Source organism: Vidua macroura, chromosome 1 (assembly GCF_024509145.1).
Source record: "Vidua macroura isolate BioBank_ID:100142 chromosome 1, ASM2450914v1, whole genome shotgun sequence".
NCBI lineage: Eukaryota > Metazoa > Chordata > Aves > Passeriformes > Viduidae > Vidua > Vidua macroura.
In genome coordinates, this window is record NC_071571.1 from 60,442,361 (window position 1) to 60,457,253 (window position 14,893).

The 14,893-nt window shown below is 44.3% G+C and overlaps 1 protein-coding gene across 4 annotated transcripts in view; it reads right to left on the reverse strand.

Moving 5' to 3' along the window:
* The window catches only part of NFATC1 (nuclear factor of activated T cells 1), a 114,197-nt gene that overhangs the window by 33,238 nt on the left and 66,066 nt on the right, over positions 1-14,893 (reverse strand). The gene's annotated exons all lie outside the window — the stretch shown is intronic.

Here is a 14,893-nt window from a genome sequence, read left to right on the forward strand (position 1 = left end):
TGCTCTTCCCACTGTCCCAAACAATGCCCTAATCGAGCTGTCACGTCTATAAAAACTACCAGAATGTGGACAGAAATGATTGTCAGTGAGCATCAACTCGGTCATGACAAATGCAAATATGCTTTCTCCAATCAAAGAAAGATGCTTTCTCAAATCGAGGTGTCTTTTGAACATTTGCTTTCTTTCTCAAATCAAAAGAGATGTCTTTGAAGCTTCTCCTACAAGAGATGCAGTGCACAGGCAAAATTGATCCACTTTCTCTGTCAGGAAAATTACAAATAATAGAACCAAGCTAGACTGTAGATGTATTTTTTTCTAGACAGATGCAACTCTAATGCATACAACGATCATGTATGGATGCATAGTGGCATTTATGTTCTTCCTAGAAAAAATTCTGGTGACACTAGAGAATATTTTTCATAATATTCTAATAACCAACCCATTGTGGCACAAAGTTAATAATGAAACATCTTTTCACAACTGAGCTCAGATACATGTGTGTTGCACGAGGGTCTCTGACTGTATTTTTATTTGCATGTGTTTTACAAAACACACATTTTTCTGCCATTTATTATTTTTGTGTATGAGTCTTTTTGAGCCCCTTAAAACGCATGTGTCCATCTGTACATGTAAAACCTCTTTTAACACTCATGGATTTTGTTGGTGGTAAATGCACTTCACTACCCTTGTTTTACAATTCTCGAGCCCCTTGTTAACTTTGTTCCTTTTATGTTCTTTTACATGTAGATGCTTGCAACAGTTGTTTCAAGATTTCTAGCACCCCAGTAAAAACAGGTCTATATATGTAACAGATGCACAGGTACTGCTCAAGACAAATAGGCTAGGTGTGATGGACAGTCATTGGATTTCTCATAATCTTATTTTCACCAGCTTGTGTGCTGCACACTGGCTAGCAGGGCTACTAATGCACTTGGTTGGAGAAACAGATTCCACTTTCAGACAGCTTTACAAAACCACTATCACACCCTTTAGGAAAATGCAAGACTGAAGAAACCTAGATAAACACAGCAACTCAGATATTGTAAGAAAATACCTTTTACAAGTTCCTGAGCTAGCAAATATTCTCACATGTTTTATATTAGGTTCACTGTGTTAGCACTAACCATAGCACAGCTGGAAATATGATGGTTGTTGAACACTGAATTTTCCCAATAACCACTGTTATAGAAACACCTGTGCTAAATAATTCCACGCTCAGCCACTGGCAATACGACTCCAATAAACCCTGGAGTTGTGTGACTTGTTATAACCCAGGGAAGTATTATAGCCCTGGTGGCAGGCAGGCTGGAGGCTTTACAGAAGGCAAGTTCCTGATCTCAGGCTGGCTTTTCATTGTAGCTCTTCTGCAGCGCACTATTGCACTTTTTTGTCACTTCAGTCTGAGTTTGTCTTTACAAAAGCAATGCCATGGGGTGCATTTGGAAGTCTGATTAGTGGTCATGAATATTGTGAATTTTTTTTGTGTGTTGCTACACTGAAATACACATACTGCAGCCAACGGAGGACCACCAGTATGTCCTGCTCTGCACCAGATGAAGGACTGATGGGTGGCAGGGACTCTGTTCCACACCTGTTAGTCCAAAAACTCACTTGGAGGTGGTGACAGCAGCCAAAGACACTCCTGGTGCCTACAAATTCAGAGGGAAAACAGAGACTGGGCAGGGCTGGTCAGTGTTGCTTTGCTTTGAAAGAATACTTATGGGCATCAGTTAGTTCATGTAATGGGAAACAAATTGTCTTTCAATGGACAAATACTATCTGCAGTTATGCATACAGCTGCCTGAACTTGTTCAACTGAACTGTCTTCATTACCTTTTTTAATGTGTTTTATCAACACAGTAAAGAAAGTCAGCCCTTGCTCTTTTCATATATTTTGTTTGTATGTTAATCTCATGAGTAGAATAAGTATCACACTGGAAGGCAGAAAAAGTATTCCTACTGAAATGGTGAAGAGATTTGTATCTGACTTTTCTGTGTTTTGCCAGCTGCATAGCCATTAACCCTGTGCAGAGTGAGTGCAAGCATCATACAGACTGGGATGGCAGCCACTCAACCCCCTTAAAAAAACAGCAAACGTCTTCATGAGGTACCAGTTTGGAGAAGGGAGGTCTGTAGAAGATACCATTACTAATGATCCAGATGATCAGACCTGTAAAGCTGAGCATGTCAGAAGAAATGAAAGATATTAACATTACCCCTTCCGGCAAGATCTCAAATTTAGTATTTTACATGAGTAACTGTAGCACTTGACTTGTGGAGGACTGTTGTGATGCACTAAATAGTAATTTAGTTGTTGTTTTGCACTGGGTGATTGGGAATTTGCACTGAGTAGTTTTTCTACTGCACTATGTCACATTGGTGACACATCTATTCCAAACACCTTTCCCCTCCCCCCCCCCCCACCAAGCTCAGGTGTGATGAGCTCTCCCTGACCTGCTCTCCCCTCCCCTTCTCCTCACCTGTGTCCCATTGGATGTGGCCCCTCGGCTCTGCCCCACACATTTTTCCCTGGGCTCAAAACACCCCGGGAGAACACTCTCTCTCTTGGACGCCATCAAACACCTCGGCCTCTGTTACCCCCTGAGGTGTTGCCTGGATCTGAAGCGGCTCCTGACAATAAACAGGATTTAGTCACGAGGAGCAGAGCGCCTTTCGTCTTTTACTTGTGTCCATGTAGGATTCCCACCCCGTGATTAGAGGGGACAAAAAGGGAATTCCTACAGTTGGCCCTCCAACGTGGGGCTTCAGGGACCCACGCATAGCAGCTAGAATTCCACCCACGCGTGGATTTCATTAGCTTTTGGACGAGTCAGCTTCCTCGAGAATTCTTGTCGCTTTTTGGACGACGCGGACTCACGAGGGCAGGACCGGCAGCCCGTTCTAGCCCAGGAACCGGTCGGCTCCGGGCAGAGGACTTCCTTGCAGCTCCAGCCAAACCCAGGTCCCAAGGAGGGGTGAGTATACCCGCGGGGACCCCGGAGTGACTCCCGGGAGGAGGGGGTTCATCCCGGCGTGAGGGAAGAGTGCTAGCCCCGGGTGGAGGGGTTTGTGTGTTGAACGTGGTTTTTTGCGGGTTGGCGCGGCGGCGGCGGAGCGGCTCCCAGGCTCCGGGCGACGCGCGGCTCCGAGCGTCGGTTTTCCGCGGCGCGGCGGGAGCCAGGGCAGCGGCAGAAAAGCCGCGGCTTGTGCTTTTTCCTCCCGCGAGCGGCGGAGACCGACGCTGGTCCGCGGGTCAGCCCGGCGCGGCAGCCACGTGGCTCGGGACAGCGCGGCAGCTGCCGGTGGCCATTTTAAAAACCGCGCGGTTTTGCACGCACACGGTTTCGCTCTTGCCTCAGAGTTCGGGGAGGGGAAACTGCAGACACTTCCCTAGTTTAGCTGTGGACATTGTTGCACTTTCAGTTTCTGTTTGTGTTTGTGTACGGAGGGTAGATAAGTGTGCAGAAAGGATTTAACATCAGAAATGGGTACAAACTTTTCTGCAACACGGAGAAGCATTTATATCCAAGTTAGAGATACCCTAAGTAGTGGAAATGTTAGAATTTCCAAAAGACTTCTGAAACAGTTTGTTCGCTGGGTATCTTTTAATTTCCCTCAGTTTACCCAGGAAAATGTGAATTCTGTCTCAACCTAGGACAAAATCGGAACATTGTTAACAGCTAAGGCGGAACAGGGAGACAGGACAGTGTCTCCATTTTTCCCTGTGTTCCTTTTGACTCGGAAAGAAGTGCTAAAGAGGGAAGTGAAAGGACAGCCACAACAAGCCTCCTTTTCTGCGGCTTCCCCTATCCCGTCTTCCAAACCCTCTGCCCCTGAATTGAGAGGGACGTGCGAGGCACCCCGAGAATCGCAGGGTTCCTGGCACAGCCACTGTTTCCCTGGCCTCCCACCTCCCACTCAGTACCCTGGCTCTGACAGTTGTGTGCAGGCTGACAGAGCATCTTTCCTGCCCCCCTTTAACCCAGTTGTGGCTTTCCCAATCTCGCGTTCTGCTCCCCCCTCCGACTACGTTCTCGGGGGCCACAATGGCGCCGGCCACGTGGCGACCCCTCCTGACTACCTTTCTTCTTCCCACAATCCCTTTCGCCCCCCTGTCCCCTCCCCAACCCCTTTCCGGTCCCACAACCTCTTCTTTCCCTCAGACACTCCCCCTCCTCCCTCCATGTCTGCCCTCTGTGATGTAATCCTCCAACCACTGTTTCCCACGGTTGCTCCGCCCCCCTTTTGTCGCTGTTTCCCACGCCCCCCCGCGCGGGTCCCGAGAGTGTGGGCCTGGGGGAGGGTGTGGGCCCCCTCCCAGTTACCAAGGGGGTGGGGTGCGGGGTGGGCCCTCGCCTGGTCCCCCAGAGGGTGGGGCCGAGGTGGGGGGTGGTTCCCCTGCTAGTCCCCAAGGGGAGTGTGCTACCCCCACCGGGTCCCATGGGGGTGGGGTCGTAAGGCAAAACCCCGGGGATCAAAATCGGAGGGAGGAAGCAATACCCTTAGTAGCTCCTGTCCAATACAATGGTAGTAGAAGTGGCCCCAGAAATTATGAGCCCTCCTACCAAACAAAATGAGAAATGTGCGAAGCCCAATTAGATTTTGGAAGATATAGTGAAATTTTTAGAGGCATGCTAAGATCTGCTTACACATCCCTTGAATTTGTCCCAACTAACCTCCAAGATCTCTTCCGGTGCCTGCTTACCCCGACAGAGTTTGATCACAGGAGAGCTCCTGGAAGAGATCTTTGAGGGGACTCCTAGTAGAACTTAAGCAAAGCGCACAGGGTGCCAAAGATTTAGAAGATAATGGTATTACTTATGAACATCTATGTGGTGAGGGGGCATGGGCTAGGCCTGAAGATCAAGCTCGGGTATTATCAAAATGTGTCCTAGATAAGATCTCAAAGGCTGCAGAAAAGGCTTTTTACCAGTTGCCGACTATTGAAGTTAGGGGTAGTTACCTTAACATTAAACAGTCTCCTTTAGAGAGTTTCTTGCAGTTTGTCGACCGGCTCTGTGCACAAGTTGAGAGACAAGTGCAGGACCCCGTGGCACAAATGGAGATAGTTAAAGAGATGGCGCAAAATAATGCCAATGAGGTCTGCAGCAGGGTGCTCCTGGGACTGCCCCTCAACCCTCCACCCACAGTGGCAGAAATGATCAAAGCGTGTGCTAAGAAGGCGGAACTGTTTGCTGCACTAGAGGTGTGGGCAAGGTCGACGAACTCAGAGACTGTGGCAGCTGTATCTCCAAGAGTGAGGAGGCAACAGATGTCACTGGAGCAGCCCCAACATGTCATCTGCTTCCACTGCAAGAAGCCAGGACATTTTGCCCGAAACTGCCCCCACAACCAGCCACAAAAGACCATCAAAAAAAAAAAAAAACTGGGACACGAGCGCAAACCCGCCCCGCACCATGACATAAATGCAGTGGGCTTCCCCATGAAGAAAACCTCTCTCAAAACAGAAAAGGGGGAGGAAGGGAGGCAGGGTGTGGGACAACAAGGGATTTCCTACAGAGGACACAATACTACTACTTACTACATTACATCAGTTAATGGCTTGTTTATGCTGCTCTGTCCCATTACCTGCTTCTCCCCAGCCTGTGTATCTTCAACAAACAGAGTAACAAAGGCCAAAAATCTTTCCCAATGTTTGTATTTGCAAACTCAACTCAAATTAGCTGTGGGTCTGATCTGGTCATTCTGAAAATATCAATAATAATAAATATCAATAAAATATAAATTCTAATTGTGTCAGAAGTTGGTGTAAATCACCTTATAGTCTTTCTTTGAAAGGGCAACTGTTTTCTTCCACTTTTCAAAGGACTTTAGAGGGCCCAAAGTAAGAGCTATGGGTATTTCAAGGTACACCTCCCCAAACAAATGCAGGAACAGCCTGTAACTGTATTCACTGGCTACCCACTGACCATCACGGTGTCTACGGTGTTACTCAAACACTGTAATGAGGCTACAAGGAACTAACACACCTTCACCCACTGTCTCATTGATTTCTGGGGGACTGGGATGCTCAGCTGGGCTGGGCAACTGCACCTACCTTAGAACAGGACACAAACCTTAGTACCCACCTTCACCGTTTTCTCCTAGGTAAGAAAATCATAGAATACCCTGACTTGGAAGGGTCCCTCAAGGATCAAGTCCAAGTCAGAGCTCTGCACAGGAGAACCCTAGGCAGTTTACAGGGGCACAAGACAACATAGTGAACAGCACTGTTCACAGGCCAGCTGGGCACTCATGTTACCATTTATCTACTGACTCATGCTTGATGAACTGCTGGTCTTTACAAGCCCAAGACCAAAGAAGGGGTTTTGAGCCCTGTTATACATCTCTGTTGAGGCATGGTAAGCTAGCTGCTTACCACATCCACTTCCATCATAACTGACTTCCACAAGTGAGTATTTCACAGAGGGAGATGAAATGTGATATAGACAGCACCACTAATTTTCTCAGGATTAATATTTAACAGAGAACACCCTCTTAGTCTAACTTCTAGCTTGAATATTTCAAATCTTGAATGACTTGGTGAAACCCTGCCAGCTAAAAGAGACACTCCTAGTCAGTCACAGAGCAGGCCTGGGGCTAGCAATTAACTGCAAAGCCCTACAGCTTTTCAGAACCTGCGAGCACTTACAGCAGAAACAGTCACTTCTTAAATCCAGCAGAGCCATACCAAACAGCAACAATTGTGCTGTCTCAGAACTGCTCTGTGGTGCTGACGTAGTGCCTAGCCTTGCAGACTCCCAGCTGGCTAAAATGAAAAACTGTGACTGAATTTGCAATACACTGATATTTGCCTATAATAAACTGCAGCAATGAAGCCAGAATTTGTGAAATTGTAAACACAAAAGATGAGACTCAGAAGCCACATTATTCATTTAAGAGTGCTGAAGGATCTGGTCCTTGCCGAAAAAGATAAAAAAGAATGCAGGTTTGGTACAGTGAAATTTTAAATGCCTGTTACTTCACAATGTGTTAGGTCAGCTGACAGACGGTTTTAAACAGTCCTTGATTTTGAATACTGAAATATGACAGAGGTCACTTTTCTAAATTAGTCTGATAAGCAAATTAAGTTCTAATTGCTTTTCAGTAGTTTGGTGATGCCTTCTTAGACTCTGAACTCATGTCATTATGTCATTTAATTTAATATGAAGTTCTAAGAACCAAACATTGGCAGCAGCCCTAGCTATAAATCAAAGCTTCTTACTCAGAGAGATCAGGGTTATGACATCATACCAAGGCACTGGTGGAAGACAATGGTCCTTCTGTGTGTGTCTGAATCTGGGAGAAATATTCCAGCCAGTTCTGCAAGCCTACATTTAAATGAAAGGCCTTACTAGCAGGTAAAAAGTTAATATATCAAACCTAGAAGAAAAATAATAAATCATGCACATTCAGTAAAGGGAGTCAGAAAGTGCTCAGATAGAAACTATATATATTTTTTGACAATTCTAACAAGTGTGTGTTTGCTTTTGCACTTCAGCAATCCAGATGGGTTTTTAAACTTTTTTTTTTTTTTGGGGGGGGAGGAGGAATGTTATTAAAATATGTGAACTGAAAAAAAAAATATTATCAATTAAACAGATGTTTATCCTGATTAACATTCAACTATTTAATTCCTGTTTCCATGTAGTATTATCAGTGTAGACATTTATGGTACTAAAATATATTTATTTTACCCTTAAGTTTGATTGAACTTATCCAACAAAATAGCTTCCTTTCATGGTGCAGACTATGATGTAGTTCCCTGGCACCTGCACACAGATTTTAGTTAAGAGCATGAAAATAAAAACACTACCTTTTTCATCATGTGCACACACACATTTCTTCAACTTCTGGACTAAATGTCTGGCAATTGGTAAGAATTTGGGATGAGAGTTTCAAAGAGAGCTGAGGAGTTAGCTATTTAAATCTCCATCACTGAGTTGAACTCCTTTGAAATCCTTCCTTGTCAGTTCAGGTGGCAGCACACCTTCAGAAGACACTGCACTGGTCACCCCAGCTCCCGTCACTGCTTTCCTGCTGGTTGACCAGAGACTAATTTGGGATGTGGACACATGTCCATGTGCAGTTTAGCCACTCTGAATTTGTGCAAAGACAAAATCCTGGCTGCTGCTGCAGCACTGGCTGGATCCAGCATACTTGAGGCTTCTCCCCTTGTTCTGACTGTGGAGCAGCTGGTGTTGGGGAGAGGCAAGGGGCTGGTTGCCCTCACAAAACATAATCCCTGCTTCAGTAACACCCCAGCAGCATGGCTGAGCAAAACTTTCTGAAATGCACAGCCAACGTATGTGCAGCAGTGGCAACCTCAGCGACAAGGGATAAGCACTCAGTCCCAGGGATCTTGTCAGACAGTCAACTACAGGGACCTGTGCAGATGCTGTTTGTGAACTTGGTATTTTCCCTAGGCACCTATTAAACCAAAACATTTTTAAAGGTCAAGCTGCTATCAAGCCTTTGCTTTTTAGTTAATAAATCCAGCGCATGGTGACTCAGGCACAAAGGAAGCCTCCTGCCTTCAAGACACTGCAGGTGCACGTGTGTGTGCAACTTTTATCTGCACAAGTATCCAAACTCACCCTCTCTTGCTTGTACACTACTACTGGTGCTACTCATCAGGAGGGCTAACTCTAAAACATGCCTGCCAGCCCTTTTTGGGTTTTATGTATAGATTTTTACTGGTTCAGATGAATATGTACAGTTTCATACAAGAATAGCTCCGGGGAGATGGCAACCTTGTGCATACACCTCACCACATAATCTCAGACAGTGACATTATCTGATTTGGAAGTGCTTTCCAGCTAACTCATTTGCTAAATGCTTTTCAACAGCTGCTAAACTATTAGGTTATTCTACACATATTTATGAGACAGAAGATTACAGCTTGTTGCATGCCCTTCTAAACCAGGTGGGGAGAAGTAGAAAGTTTTGTGCTGTGTTGGTAGAGAAGATTATGCATTAGCTTTCTTTCAAAAGAAAGACATAAAAATTCTTAAAATGCACAATTTTTCACCACAACACTTTGTCCAATCCTATAGTGTTGAATAGGAAAATCAAGTCCTGTGGTATGTCCACTTGGGCTGCTCTACTGCTGCTTCCACAGCATGGTGCAGCACCTGGCTCCACTGCTGCTGTCAACTGGATGTTTAACTGTGCACAATACCCTGCACTGGCCAGGACTTCCTATGTCACCTCTGTCAGATGTTAAAATCCACCGGGCTGAGGTCCTTTTTGATGATGCTGTACAACATTACACCACTAGTGCTGACTTTATCCCTGCTTGCATGTGAAATCACTGGGAAGCAAGGCAAGGAGTCCTCAAAATGCTCATGCAGAGGAGTTCAATGACCAAAACTACAGGCTGGGTTTTTTTCACCTGAAGGGGAATATTTGAAAATTGAGGTACTGACAAAAGATAACTTTATGCACTGGAAGTTAACTGTTAGGAGTGATCATTGATGATGGTCAGACACGGCCAGGGGCTTCTACAGAGCACTTGTCCACCCCTGCCTTTCTCAGGGCAATCACACAGGTCATGCTTTTTCCTGGCCTTCCAGGTGAAGATGGAGCACCACAGAGAGGCAGTGTTCTTCATATGCCTCTACACAGATCAAAACAGACTCTGCAGGTCAAATGCAGCTGGCTGGGCTCTGTCTGACTGCTGAAAATGGATGTCACCTAGATGAAGTGTGGGCAATGCATGAAGCGTGGGCAGCTCCAGTGGGTACCCAGCACCTGAGGGTGTAATGCTGGTGAGTGCAACATGTGCCTGCTCTGCTCCTCCACAGTCCTCCCATGGCTCCTGGATGGAGTGGAGGGGCTGATATACCCAGTGATAATGAACTTGTGATTGTCATAAATGAGAACAGGACTGACAAAAACTCACCGGCTTTTAGTTACTCTGCTAAATGTCAAAAGTAACAATCAGCCACTGAGTAGCCAAAACAAAATAAACTGTATCAGTGTATAGTATAAAAATGAGTAACTGCGATTCCTATTTTCACCAAAAATAAAAGTCCCCTGGGGCCAACCTTTCACCCCATCCCTTCTGTTGCCCTGTCCTGCTATGTGCTGGCTTTGCAACTGTCCAGATGCTCCTGGGGATGAAAACACCTCCAGCAGGTCCAAGGCTCCAGGCCTGACTCAGCCACGTTCCATCCCCTTGTTGAGGTGCTGCTGAGGGCGTATTGCACCAGCCACCGGTTACGGTCCCTGCACAACACAGGCCCTGCATTGGCCCTGCTCCCCCAGCAGCCCCCAAATCACCATTGTTTTGCATAAAGGACTAGGCTAATAATTTTGCTGACCTCAAGGAGGAAAATTCAACAAATACTGAGAGGTGAGAGGCATCAGGAGACAATCAGCAGAAGCCACATGCTGTGCCACATTAGTTGCAACACTTTGCATCCTCATTTCTGCTAAGGGGGCTGATGTCATCTTTTAACTTAGGAAGTGAGGTGTGGGTGGAAGGGCTAAGGTGGAACAGAGGCATGGCTGCTCAATGCAGCCATGAGAAAAGTGTTGTTGCACCCATCTGTATGGTGGGCAGGGGATAATTTTAGAGCAGAGGCAGTAAGTCAGGAGAATGCTGACAACAATGTGCCCTGGGCAGCACTCACCCTTTTCAGATGTACAGCAAGGGGTGGTCCTGCAAGGAGTGGGGAGTTGGACTTAATAATCCTTATGGGTCCCTTCCAGCTTGAGATATCCTACAATTCTATTCCACAATGTTAAGAGCTTTACTTCTGTGCCACTGAGCTGAAAACCACAATACTGAGGCACATCTAGTCACCATCTAGCAGGCTCTCAGCACAGCTCCACACCCACAGATTCAAAGGACTTCCATCCCCACCAAGTCACTGTGACCAGGTTTTCAGAGGAGTTCAACATCTCAGAGACTTGTGCAGATGACTGCAGGGAGGCAAAGGAACTGCAGAAAAGCTGTATCTATGAGTGAAGGCTGTGCAGTTGGAAATCTGGCCCTGTGGGTAGGGAAACACATCTCAAAGTAAAAGTTACCCAGAATATCAACACCATTTTAATAAATACCAGAAGCAATGAAATGGTCTTTTAATAATGCTTTGACAATTAAGAAGCCTGACAGAAACAGAAACTGGAAATACTTTACCATCAAGTCTTTGCAAAAGTGTATTTTTCATTCTAGTAGAAGAAGCACATCAGCTTTCCTTTTTCCTTTTTATTAAATATTTCCTGGACAAACTAGCCTGTCTTTGGTTAGTCAAATATCACTAAATTCAAAGAAAAACTTTACTGTGTTCAACATTCTTGATATCAATACTTGTTGGATAACAGAAAACATAGACAGCACTCACTCCTATCTGCAAAAATAAGTTCTTGAAAACATTTCCTCTATTTTTTGCACCTACTTAAAAGAAATCTAAACAGACAGAAATCTTATCATTCATTGTTTAAAGTCTTCTGAGCACAAGAACTCCTTCAGCTTTCTTAGATGGAAACACAGGATTTGGAACCACAGCACACACACCTGTGTTCTTCTTCAGACTCTCCGGGTTAGTTTAATCCTGAAACATGGTTTTCCAAAATGTTCTGCTGCACGTAATGGAGCTGCAGGGACCCCTGCATGGAGCCACAGTACTGGGACACTTTAAAAGCTAAACATCCAAGGGTTTGCTCATTGTGCTCTGCTCAGACTCCTGACTGCAGTGTCTGGTCCAGAGTCTTCCTCCTCAAATTCTGATGGGATGTGGCAATGCAAAATGTATCAGTAGTTACCATATAAGCTGCAGGAATTCACCTATGCCAGAATGGTATGGAAACTACTTATATTTCTGTGTCAGGCATGTCTGTGGAGAAGTCTCAAGAGCCTACAGCCTGCAGGCTCCAGGACAAAACTGATAAACAATTGCTCAGTGATGCGTATCATTGAAGTAATACTAAAAAAATGACATTACAGTCATTTCTGTACAATGTAAGCTAATGCAGGATTCAGGAGTTGCTCAATTTTAGCAGAACAGTAAATCAAAATTTCACTTAAAAATGGATTATGAGTACTTGGGTTTACAATCTATCCCAAGCCAAAGACTTAAGCATGCCCATTTTCAAGACCTTGGCTCCTTTTGTGAAGCATCTACTTTCTGTTTTGCTATGTTATTTAAACTTTACATTTACAGATCAGTAAGATTTTCATTTTTACAGTAGTTTTTTTTATTTCTGAAGCAGAAACTCATCTTCACCAAGTAAGTCCCTGCTCTGCCAAACACTTGAGCTAACAGAGGAAAGGTATAATCCTGCCACATCTCTGCAGCATGGGAGAAGCCCTGTGGCGGCAAAATAACACTGCTGGAGATGGCAGCTTGTGCTGGCTGCATGTCACAGAGCTGTACTCCATGGAGATGCTATAGGACCATCCATGGGAGGTGGGATGACCGAGGTCACATGTCCCTGGATCCACTGGCTGTTTTCCCCTAGGGAATGAGGAGAAATAGGAGCTACAGGAAAAAACCCCTACTGCCCTGCTGTGCAGGGTGGGAGCTCCACAGCGAGCCCATGGCTCTCCCACTGGTCTGTGTGTGCTCACACCCACCCCAGGAACACAGCCAGGGGGTTCACACAGTATTTAGGCTTTCATCCACATTTGGTATTTTGCTTTGGCACAGTCCAGTTGAGCTGTAATATATATGTCTGATGTGCATCATGAAGCTTTTAAAAGCTCCCTCACACAGAAATACCTGCAAAACTACAGTAGGCACTGAAATGCAGCATTTGATTAGTCCTAAAGCACAGAAGAAGAAGCAGCTTACAGGATACCATTTCATTTGTGTAAAACCACATCTTACACTTCATGATCACTCTGACATTCGCTTGTCAAAACCCTACACCTTCTCTGTTTGTGGAATTTGTTTAAACAACAGACAAAGTGTTACCTGGGCCAAAATCATGCTTATCTCATCTACATTTTTGTACACTGACCACCCAGAGGTTCTTGACTCAGGTAATTTTTTCTGCATAAGCTAAACTTTGCTCTTCTACAATGCCTTGAAACAGTAAAAGAATGTTATGACTGAAATCAAGTGAAGCCTAAAATGACTCCTAGAAATACAGCAGCATAAATGACTGATTCAATCACTGTACATGGTTTCTAAATACATAGTGGAGGTAATTGTATCTATCTTTGAAAGGCATGATGGAAAAAATACCAGCCATAGAAGGGCAAAACCTTACAGCTGTAACAAAGGCATTACAACACAAGCATAATAAAAATATACTATACTATTAATTCTGATGATTGCAGAAGCACATTCCTTTTACCACTGTTATGGGAGAGGCTGCAAAGAATGCAACATGTTTTTCAACTACCTACATGCACATATATATATGTATCAAGAGAATGTGAATGGACAACCAAATAGGAATGGAAAGAATATTTACTAGGAATACCTGCTTTTACCCTATTCTGGTGTTTGATTTTTTCTTTCAGTTTTCCTCATGCTGAAATGAAAAGATTTCACTTGAATTTAAATTGGTACAGCAGACTAAACAAGATTCCTAATGTTTTCAACAATTACCATAATTAAAGATGTCTTTGCCGAATAAAGCCTAGGCGGTTCCCTGTTGTCACTAAGTCTGTCGTCACCAGGTATGTATTTCCATCTCTTCACATCAAATGTTCCAAACACAGAATAGCGATAGCATAAACCAACTCTGCAGGAGCGCACACTATTGCCAGGGTTTAGAATACAATGGTAAAAAAAGGCCTATTAAAGGTTGGAGGGAAGATGCTGCTAAATAAACAGCAGCTAAGAAGAGGCCTGAATCTGAAATATTTACGAGGGTAACTTGGGTGACAAGGCAATACCTGATTGACTCTACAATGGATTTTAGTTGCTGAAAAGTGTTATGGAAGAGAATAACAACTCTTTTTCTTTCCAATTTAAGAGATGAACTGTCTTTAAATGTACAGACATCCCCACTGGGAATGAAGTTTGCATAAGTAGGCTGATTCAGTGAAGCATAGCTACACAGAACATATGCAATAAGCACTCCGTTGCCATGTCAGGTTTCCTGTACTCTTCTTTTTAATTTTAGTCCTGATAAAAGTGCACACAGTCATAACTGGGTGAAATTCCAAATGTGTACTTTATGGGATTTCACCTACAAAAAGTTAGCATGTCTCTTCAAGTCACGTGACATGACTTGAATATTGCTTTGTTGGTATTTCCCAGAGAAGGATTATTTTTGCTTGGAAAGTCTACAAAAAAGCATAGCTTAATAATTTTTTTCTAATTCCTCTTGCTTCCCAAACAACAACAACAAAACAGCCACTCTTCTTTTCCTACTTTTCCCCAAAGAGTGTTCTTGGTAAAAAAAGCCATTTCAAATAATAATAATAATAAAATCTAAATTTACTAGCTATTAAAATCTTCATACAAGCCTGCTTGGAATTCAGCTATCATGAGTGACTTTATTGTCTCTTCACAGCTACCAATATAAGCTCAAAAAAAAAAACTGTCACATGTTTCTGAACATTTCCCATCTATGAAGCATTTTACTTGGAGCACTCCGATCTCTACCCACATTTTCCATATCAATTTTCACCCTGTGCAAGGCAGCAAGGTGTGAGATGACTGCAAGGGGAATCCACACACCACCTCCAGCTCAGAACCCAGCATGCTAAAAATATTTTGGTGTGAATTTAGAAATGTTATTTGAATGCAATTTACCCTCTGGGGTTAGAAAGTCAGACCGAGGGTTGACAGCAGCTTAGCAGAGAGCTCAGTGCTTTCACAAACATCTGAATTTGTGCTGTGGCTCTTCAGCTCCCAAAAGCAGAAGCCCTTGTTTCAACAGGTCTCTGCCACCAATGCAAATGGAAATAATCTGCAGAGGCGGTCTC